The sequence below is a fragment of the Grampus griseus genome (assembly GCF_964374135.1).
Source record: "Grampus griseus genome assembly, chromosome: X".
Lineage (NCBI taxonomy): Eukaryota > Metazoa > Chordata > Mammalia > Artiodactyla > Delphinidae > Grampus > Grampus griseus.
The window spans coordinates 21,276,978-21,287,814 of NC_138999.1; positions in this window are offsets into that span (position 1 = coordinate 21,276,978).

The following is a 10,837-nucleotide window of genomic DNA, read 5'->3' on the forward strand; positions in this document are numbered from 1 at the left end:
AGGTAGCATGGGGAGCATGTTAATGCCTCCCCTTGGAAACTGCAAGCAAATAGGGGGATACAGCAACTTTGCCGAGTGATTCAGCAGTGTTTACTAAAGCTGAAAGTACTAGTACTCTGTGACCCAGAAATCCCACCTCTAGATGTATACCCAAGGGGAAGGAGTGCTCATTTGTCAGAAGACGTGTTTTAAGTTTGTTTATAGTGGCCTTCTCATAATAGCCCCAAATTAGAAACAACCTAAAAGCCCATCAATAGGATAATGGATACATGATTTATAATATATACATACAATGAAATACTACTCAGCCAAAAACAAACAAGAAGACAAGCAAATAAACAAAAAGCCCCTACTGATTCTCACAGACTTTATGGAAGAGGCTAGCCACAAAAAAGTACATGCTGTATAAATCAGTTCTTATAAAGTTCAAGACAGGCAAAACTAATACATGATGATAGAAGTCAGAATAGTGATTATCTTTGCGGGTGAGTATTGCCGGAGAGGGGGAATGAGAGAGCCTTCTGGATGCTGGAGATATTCTAGATCTTGGTCTGGTGGTGGTGACCCAGGTGTGTACATATATCAAAATTTATTGGGCTGCACACTTGAAATTAGAGCACATTCTATACTGTATGTATGTTATACCTCAACTTAAACAAAGACAAAAACTTGACCTACAGATAGGGAGAGGCATTGTTGTCAAAGCATCACAATTAAAAAGTCAAGAATTATGTAAAGTAAAAGTAAAATTGATTATGTTATTTGTACTGAAGTAATTTTATTTCAGTGACTAGAAATTGCTTTCAGGTGTTGATAAATTACTAGTCCTCAAAATGATCATCTGGTAGCAAAATAAATCTATCTTCTTTCTTAACCCTTTAGCAATAACATAGTCATTTGATTTTGTATTTATTATAAAGATATTTGTGGCAGACTACCTAAAAGCCATTCCCAACCTTGTATTCCTTGTAGATTTCTTATTATAGGTGTTGGAAAAACCAGAGATTCATTTTCTCAGCCTCTCTTTGAAATCTTGAACATAGAGCCTACCTTTTGATGGGAGGACAATCAAAGAATTAGTGGACATGTTTTACAAGTGCCACAGCATCCACAACTGACATAAATTATTATGCATTTTCAGCTTTCAATCACTTTATTTCAACTAGGAGAAATGGGAAGTCCAGTACAACTCACTTGGGTTCCACCATGACTCTGTTTTATTTATTGGCCTGTAGGTAGTCTTATGAGCCAGTGAGCAAGGAGGAAGGTTGGGAAGGACTGTGGGGAAGGCAAACCAATGTGTCTGCCAGAGATTTCTCTCCTTTTGTTGGTCCAGATAATAATGGGCAAAATAAGAAGCTCTTTACAAAAAGAGATAACGATGGTAGAATTTTGAACAAAGAAAACCACATTTCTCTATGGAGAATTAATGTACTCTTAGAATTAAATAGCCTCAGAATCTGCCTAATTTATTTATTTTATTTATTTATTTTTAAAATTTTATTTATTTATTTATTGGCTGCATTGGGTCTTCGTTGCTGTGCGCAGTTGCAGCGAGCGGGGACTACTCTTCCTTGCGGTGCGCGGGCTTCTCATTGAGGTGGCTTCTCTTGTTGCAGAGCATGGGCTCTAGGCGCGCAGACTTCAGTAGTAGTGGCTCGTGGGCTCAGTAGTTGTGGCTCGCGGGCTCTAGAACGCAGGCTTAGTAGTTGTGGCACACGGGCTTAGTTGCTCCGAGGCATGTGGGATCCTCCTGGACAGGGCTTGAACCCGTGTCCCCTGCGTTGGCAGGTGGATTCTTAACCACTGTGCCACCAGGGAAGCCCCTATTTATTTTTTTTAAAAGATTTTTTTGATGTGGACCTTTTTAAAGTCTTTATTGAATTTGTTACAATACTGCTTCTGTTTTATGTTTTGGTTGTTTGGCCGCGAGGCATGTGGGATCTTAGCTCCCCGACCAGGGATCGAACCCGTACCCCCTGCATTGGAAGGTGAAGTCTTATCCACTGGACCACCAGGGAAGTGCCCAGAATTTGCCTAATTTAAGGGATGGATAAAATAGAAATAATTTAGCTCTTTGGCATAATTAGGTCATGCCCATTGTGCTGTTAAAAGAGAGTAAGGGCCCTGCATCTCTCCTCTTATTTTCGTGGGGTAAAACAAGCCAGGTGGGCTTCATGGTTCTTAGCACATTGTGTAGGAAGGAGGCTTTGAACGCAAAATCTGCTCATAAACAGAATGAGAAAGAAGCATTTATGAGACCATCTGACAAAGTAGAAGAATTTAGGGTGAAAGCAAAGGTTTTTCTGAAATTAGAAAGTAAAACTGTAGTTCAACACTTAAGTTTAGAAAGAGAAGAAAATATAATTAGATGTTTATATATAGCTTGCTGTTGTACAGGGTCTCTGCTTATACATAGTAATTATACAGAATTTAAATATCCCATTTACTTTTTTTCAGATTTTTTTTTTGTTTTTCCAACATCTGTATACAGAAAAATTGAAAAATTGTGCTGTGAACACCCACATACCCATCACTTAGATTCTACAATAAACATTTTGGTGTATTTGTTTTATCATGGTTCTGTCCATCTATTGATCCTGCTACCCATCTGTCAATGTAGCTTATTTTTTGGTGCATTTTAAAGTAGGTTGCAAACATCACTACATTTGTCCCATGAACACTTCAGCCCTTTAAAACAATTTTTATGGAAAAAGCAATTTGGGCAGAATTAGGTGCTATTTTGTCTTCTCTCAGTTATTCCTATCTTATATATTGAACCATTACCATAGACATTACGATAATAGTTATCATTTATTGAGCACTTCCTAGTTACCAGGCATGTAATTCTTTGCAATAATCCCAGGAAGTAGGTACTGTCATTATCCTCATTTTATAGATGACTAAGCTGAGATATGATCAGTTAAATACCTGCCCAAGGTTGTATAGCTAGGAAGTGGCTGACCTGGTACTTGATTCCTTGTATTTTTACTTGAGAGGCTGGTCCCTGAATCAGGAGGAGTAACTATGATTGCAGGAGGAAAGAGCCACTTGAAGGTTTCCAAATCCTGTAAGAGATGACAAAGATCGTGTGTGCCTGGGACAATACACACCACTCTTTCCATCCATTTGTACACAAGAGGTAACTGTATAGTGCAGGAAGGATTTTCTTATTGGTGGATTATGAAACTTTCTGGGATTCTTTTTCTAATTCCCCCCTTATTTTTTTATTTATTTATTTTTTTTGCAGTATGTGGGCCTCTCACTGCTGTGGCCTCTCCCGTTGCGGAGCACAGGCTCCGGACGCGCAGACTCAATGGCCATGGCTCATGGGCCCAGCCGCTCCGTGGCACGTGGGATCCTCCCAGACCGGGGCACGAACCCGCGTCCCCTGCATTGGCAGGCGGACTCTCAACCACTGCGCCACCAGGGAAGCCCCCTCTCTTATTTTTGATCACTGTATAACTAGTTCATAAGTAGGTGGTTCATTTACCACCAAATCCCAGGGAGGAAAATGACCAGGTGTTAGTTTTTTATTTGTTCTCTAGTTTAATTTTTAAAATCTCCTTTTCTTAAAGTATGATGTACACACAGAAAAGTGTACTTATAACAAATTGAATGTACCTGTGTGGTAGGAACAGAGCAAATATTCGTTTCACATATGGTGATGCCCAAGCATTTATATATGGACTTCAGCAAGTCATATCTCCTCTGCTTTCCTTACATTTTAATAGGAGACCAAAGCAAACACTTTACCTCTTACATAATCACTGGGTCTATTTGTTAAATGGATAGACCCTAAAGCTATATTTGTGGATTAACATTATATAACACTATTAACACTATTAACACTAATAACACTATTTGTGGATTAACACTGCTTCAGATGAGAAATATACATTGGTACAAACAGATGTAAAAACTGAAACTCTCCAGATAGAACTAAACACATATTTTTATTCAGTTTCTATTTTTTCTTTGTCCTCATTTTTCTCTGTTCTTGACATTCTCTGTATTATGTAAAACTGTTTTTACCCTTTTCCATTCTATATTTTGAAGAACGTTAATAAATAAAAGATGTGAAAACCAGATTGCTATTCAAATTCAATTGTTTCCAGTTATACCAGGAACTAAACAGAACCCAGCAATTCACAGCTTCTTAGGGTGAGAAAGCAGCTCAACATTGTTCAGTCTTGTATAAAAGAAATAGAGAAACAAAAAAGGGAAAGAGGGGGGAAACTCAGAGATTGTGAAATATGACAAGAGATTATTATTATGAAGAAGAGATGGACTTAAGAAGGCTCTGAAAAGTTACCATCAGGACCTGGCATTCTCTGCTGCATTCCTAGTGTCATCACATCATCTACAATTGGAGGCTTCTGTCATTTCTTGCTTTTCATTCATTTCTTTGTCTTCCTTTGGTCAACTGGTATACTTATACTTCCTTATACTATATACTTATTTCAAGCCTGCCTATAATACCTATAAGTATTTCTCATGTAGAGAGGGAAGTGAATAAAAGACTAATAAGCCTCAGTGTTGGAGATTCTAAACTACCCCAAACAATACAGTGTGTCAAAATGCTTTAAGAAATAAAACTGTTGTCAGCTTTCCTTTCTCTATAGGTTTAAAGAAGAACAATTTAGGCTAACAGTTCTGAAATGACTGCCAGAGATACTTCTCCTGCAGTTTTATAGGGGGAAGAAATAGAATGATGTTTTTGAATGAACTGACGTAAACCTGGGGGTTTTGATGAGGGTACTTCTTTTGGTTGTATGTTAAAAACAGAGATGGGGGGCTTCCCTGGTGGCGCAGTGGTTGAGAGTCCGCCTGCCGATGCAGGGGACACGGGTTCGTGCCCCGGTCCGGGAGGATCCCACATGCCGCGGAGCGGCTGAGCGTGTGAGCCATGGCCGCTGAGCCTGCGCTCCGCAACGGGAGAGGCCACAACAGTGAGAGGCCCGCGTACCGCAAAAAAAAAAAAAAAAAAAAAAACAGAGATGGACAAGTATTCCATACCTTGATGAAGTCTTGTGGTTTGTAATTTACAGAACAACTTATTGATGTATTGGATTTGGAAAATGTATTAGCTTTAGCTGCAGTAACAAGTGACCCTGATATTTTGGTAGCTAAGAAAAATACTCCTTTATCTGTTGTCCACGGGTCTGCTGGTTGGCATGGCCTTGCTAGGTGCAGCTGGTCTTGGATCCAGGTGCCGGGCCTGATTCAGGTCTGCTCCCTGTCCATGGGACCCAGGCTAAGGAACAACAGTTAGCTGAGACATGCTTTTGGCATGGTGAATGACAGAAGCACAAAAATTGCTGGTAAAAGCTAGCTATACCTGTTAAAACTTCTTAGACACACTGTCACTTCTGCCCACAAGGCTAGGCCTAAAGTCAGTTGGGTGGAGATGTTTACTTTGCAAGCTCTATTGCAAAGCCAAATGGCAAAGGCTGTGGATTTATAATCCTATTACAGGGAAGGAGTAAAGAGTTGGGAACAATAATTCAAGCTACCATAGAAGGCCTCCATTAGAGAAAGGTCTCAGGGTTAGTGGAATGTGATTGGTACCTTTTCCCCACAGTTGAGCTAATCTGAAGTGAGGTAAAGGACTTAATACAAGTTTTAATTTAAAAAGTATATTTAGGACCACTAAGATTTAGAATAGCTTGAACATAAAGATGAAGAAATTCATATAGTGGACTATATGAGTTACTCAAGAAACATGGACTTTTTAAGCCCCTCACTACTGCTCACCACCATGCTAGGTCTGTGTGAAGGTATTAAACATATGGGCAAGTGGAAAAAATGTAGAAGGAAAGGGTATAGTGGTTTCCTCGGTGTCCTCTTAGCTGCAATTTGGGATTTCAGTCCTGAGGAGGGGTGTGAGCATCCATCTTCCCACACCGTCATCACGAACCCTGCATTTGGAAGAAGCGTGTCTACCAGTTAAGAGGATGGCATAATGATGAGCCTGAGCAGGGCTCGCTGAATCATCCTTCTGTGGGCAATACATGGCCTACCTGTACCTCACAACTCACACTGCCACTCTGCCAGGCAAGAGAGAGAGAAGAGCTGCGTTGGTATCTGTTGACATTTGGCTCTCTCCTCCTTGCTCTGCCTAAAGACACAACAGGCCCCCTCCTCCTTTTTTTCCTTGCAGTTAAAAGTCTAGCATTTCTCTTTTCTACTGAGATGAAGAATTTTCCAACAAGAACTTGAGTTCTTCCAACATTGTGAGCAAACATCTTCTACTGAGTGTGGACCGGAGAGAGCGGTGACTATGGCTGACCAGCACATCATTCTGCAACGAGATTGAAAAGCAAGATCAAGCCATGGGCTCGCATGAGACTTAGAAATCTCTAATTCCTATTTGGAAAATACTCAGTTTGCTTAATGAGTGTCTAAAGAAAGGTATTCCTGCCAGATTTTTGGAAACAAGGTAACCGACCTAATTTCTGTGTGGACCGGAATCAGAGTCCAATCCCTATCTGTAGAAAAATAAGCCTAGATGAGACCTACGGCAACCATCCATTCGTACTTCTATTTCTAAACAGGTGGTCCCCAAGCGGCTGCACACGGAGACTCTGGAGTCTCCAGCTGTGCTTTGTATGACACAATGTGGACATAATATGGATAAAGAAATGGGCTCTTTCTGGATGCAGTGAGTTTGAGAGGCCGGTGTGGATGAACAGCCGTCATCACACATATTGGGGTCTTTCCTGCCTTGATCTGTTAATACCCAGTTTGAACTGAGGTATTGTATCTTTTAGTGTGGACTTCCTTTTAATTAGGTTTTAGTCTTGTTTGGAATCAGGGACTTCTTTAAGACTAATAAAAGCAATAGGTATCTCCCAACTACATATATTTATATTCAGACATTTAATTTCAGGGGTTCACAGAACCCTTGAAGTTATGGCCCGAGATTAAAGATCCCTGCTTTAGATCCTTCTATTTAATAGCACTTATTTTAGGCTATTTGATGGATAGAAAGACAAGGGTTAGTGAAGGGACAAGGTGTAGACAGTTGGGCTCCAACACTGCTGCCATTACTTACTAGCCTTAAGACATTGCTGAGCTGCTTCATTTGTAAAATGGGAAGCCTGTAGCACCCTCTCAAGGTTGTTGTGAGAATAAAATGAGGCCATTTTCTTGGCTTTTGAGTAAGTTGGTGTTCAAGAAATGGCAGCAATAACTCTTATTGTTATCGCTATGTTCACATTGTTTTTATATTATGCACATAGCAAATGGAAGGCACGTCCAAACATTTTGCAACAGAAGTGTGATTCAAATTCCACTTTTAAGGTTGCTACCTTCTCTTAAGGTATCTGATGCACTTATATTTATGCATAACTCTTGGTGCCCTCATCCACAGCATTCATCTCTAAACACTGTGGTAGTCAAGCAATTATTAATAGAACAAAGTACCTGGCACATTTGTAGATGCTCAATAAAAATGACTCATTATTGTAATTATCATTAGTTGTATTACTACTGTTGTTATTATTACTGTTGTTGCTTCATAAGTCGTCCTCCAGTGGAACCTTAGTTTTAAGAGAAAGAGGGTCTCGGGCTTCCCTGGTGGCGCAGTGGTTGAGAGTCCACCTGCCAATGCGGGGGACACAGGTTCGTGCCCCGGTCTGGGAAGATCCCACATGCCGCAGAGCGGCTGGGCCCGTGAGCCTTGGCCACTAAGCCTGCGTGTCCGGAGCCTGTGCTCTGCAACGGGAGAGGCCACAACAGTGAGAGGCCCACGTACCGCAAAAAAAAAAAAAAAAAAAAAAAAAAAAAAGAGAAAGAGGGTCTCAAGGTGATTTTTTCCAAGGAGGGGGAAAATATCTCAAAGTCACTGTAATAAGGAGAATAAAAAGCTAGCTTTTTACCTCTTCTCTTTTGTCAACATTCTATAAATAAATTTATTTCTTTTTCTTCTGTTTACTTCACTCAAGATAGGCTGGATGTGCAGGCTCACCAGCCCCTCCAGGACAAATGACTAAATTGGTTTATGATAGTTTCTGGAACAACAAGGAAATATATCAGCCCTCCATTATGGGTCGGTTGGCTCTAGGTTCTCCCGGCTAAGAAATCTATGTGCTCAAGGTCTCTCTCCCCTTCTTGATGGCCAGACTTGTCCTCAGGCCCTGATTTCTCTCTTTTTTTTTTTTTTTTTGCGGTACGCGGGCCTCTCACTGTTGTGGCCTTTCCCGTTGCGGTGCACAGGCTCCGGACGCGCAGGCTCAGCGGCCATGGCTCACGGGCCCAGCCGCTCCGTGGCATGTGGGATCTTCCCGGACTGGGGCACGAACCTGTGTCCCCTGCATCGGCAGGCAGACTTTCAACCACTGCGCCACCAGGGAAGCCCCCTGATTTCTCTTGAAGGTAAAAATGACTAACGACACTTGAAGTATGAGCACTTACCATGATCGTAAAGTCGGAATCAAGGTTCAGGATCATGTCTTAGTACACCCAGAACCTGGCAAAGCCTCAAATATCAAATGAGCAAAGCAAAGGAATTCGAGTGGGTGGAATGTTAGTTGTTAGTGAGTAGGAAAATTTATTTTGGGGAGGTGAAAGGGTTTCTTGGTGCCCTTGAAAGCTCACTGTTTTCTCTTGCCCTGAATTTTCTGGCTGTGGAATTCAGACACCACTCTATTACTGGTGTCTGAATATACCAAATACAGTAATATGTATATTACTATAATTTTTTAACTTGAAGCTCTGCTTTTCCTCCCTATTCCAGGGTAGATCCAGATTCACTAACATGGGAAGCATTTTTCAGGGTGCCACAGTGTGAGAGGGTCTGACTGAAGACACTGTACTGGTTAGTTATTGCTTCATAACAACTACCCCAAACCATAGTGCCTTCAAACGACAACCATGGGTTTTTTTTTTCCTTCAGGATTTTGCAATATGGGCTGGGCTCAGTTGGACGGTTCTTCTGCTGGCTTTTCAGCGTTTACTCATAAGGTTGCATTCAGCTGGGGAGTTGGCTGGGGACTGGGCTTAGCTGTTTCATGAATGAATAAGATGGAATGGCTCTTCCTTACAGTGAAATTCCAGTTGATAAATGTAGAAGGAATGAAGGGGGTAGACAGTCATTAATGGGCAAACATTACAGTAATTATTCTTACAAGGATTATCCATGGATGCTTAAATCAGTGGTAGAGCATGATGAGAAGCGGGATATTTGCATGGTCTCAAAGTGTCTCCTCAGAAGATATTTATTGATTACAAAAGAAAAATGGTATCTTTAGAGTAGAGAAAGTTAGCATATATAGTACTTAAATCAAGTGATCAAAGTTGACATTACTAATAAGGTATACTGACATCATTTACACCTGATATGATGCGTAGAGAAGAACACATCACTTCTATGGTATTCTTGCCAAAAATGCCTAACCTCGATCTGGTCATGAAAAAAAATCAGACAAACACAACTTGAGGGACATTACACAGGATACTTGACCAGTATGCTTCAAAGATGTCAAGGACATGAAAGGCAAGGAAAGACAGAAACTGTCACAGTGTGGCAGAGACTTAAGGAGACATAATGACTAAATGCAACATGGTATCCTTGATTAGATCCTGAATCAGAAAAGGGACATTAGTGGATAAACTAGTGAAAACCAAAGAAAATTTGTAATTTAGTTAATATTAATACATCAATGTACATTTCTTAGTTTTGATAAATGAACTATGGTTATGCAAGATATTAATATTAGGGGAATCTGGGTGAAGGGTACATGGTGACTGTATTCTTTGCAACATTACTGTTAGTCTAAAACTATTAAAAAATATTAAAAAGTGAGGTAATGAAGCATAAACTGTGTGTATAGGTGTAGTGAGGCAAGTGCTGAAGCAGGGACCCAATGGGAGTTTATTACAAATAGTCCAGGCAAGAAATGATGGTAGTTTGCAACAGGGTTGTTGCAGTAGAGGGATGAGATAGTGATTCTGGGTATATTTGGAACGTGTAACCAACAGGATTTGCTGATGGATTGGTTGTAAGGGGAAGAGAAAGGGGGGAATTGAGACCGTACTGAGACCTGCTAGAAGGTACTTCCTTCCTCCTCTGTTTCCTAGAGAACTAGTCCTCTTAACACAATCAGAGACTGACTCTAGGAACAGGGTACCTGTAAGTCACGTGACTGGAGGGGTAAAGGTCTAGGAAATGAAGAACCAGCAGGCTGAGGACAGAGAGAGAACTGACATTGGTGGAAAGGAGATGCCCAGAAGAGAGGGTATTTGCCGTCCTGTAAATCCATTTTTCATCTCTGACTGAAATTGATCTCCTTCCTCTTATAAAGACAAAGGACACAACACAGAAATACGAGGAAAGCATGAGTTGAGAAAATAATAGGCAGCCATGAGAGAGGGAGTGTCTGACGAACCATGGTATCATCATTGACCTGCAGTCCCAATTATTTACGATCTGGCTCTTTACAGAAAAAGTTTGCCAACTCCTGGCCTAGGCAGTGAGGGGATAAGGACACAGGTTAGTGTCTGTGTAGGTATATTATGAATGCCGCCCAATATGTTGTAGGGCAACTAAAACATTAAGACAGAAGATGGAGAGAACTGATACTGAAAAACTAACCCATAATTCACCTTTACTAACAGCCTCCATCTGATGGACAAAACCCCTCAGCTCCACGGGTGTCACTTTGAAGTGTCTATCCTTATTTCTAGGATAATCTCTCTGTGATGGAATGGAGACATCCATCCCACTGTTGAACCTGTCACACTGTATTTATTTTCTCCTTATGCCTATTTTTGGCCCCCTTCTTATTTCTTTTCTACAATTTCCCCCCTTCTTTGTTCAGTCTTTGTCTTTCTC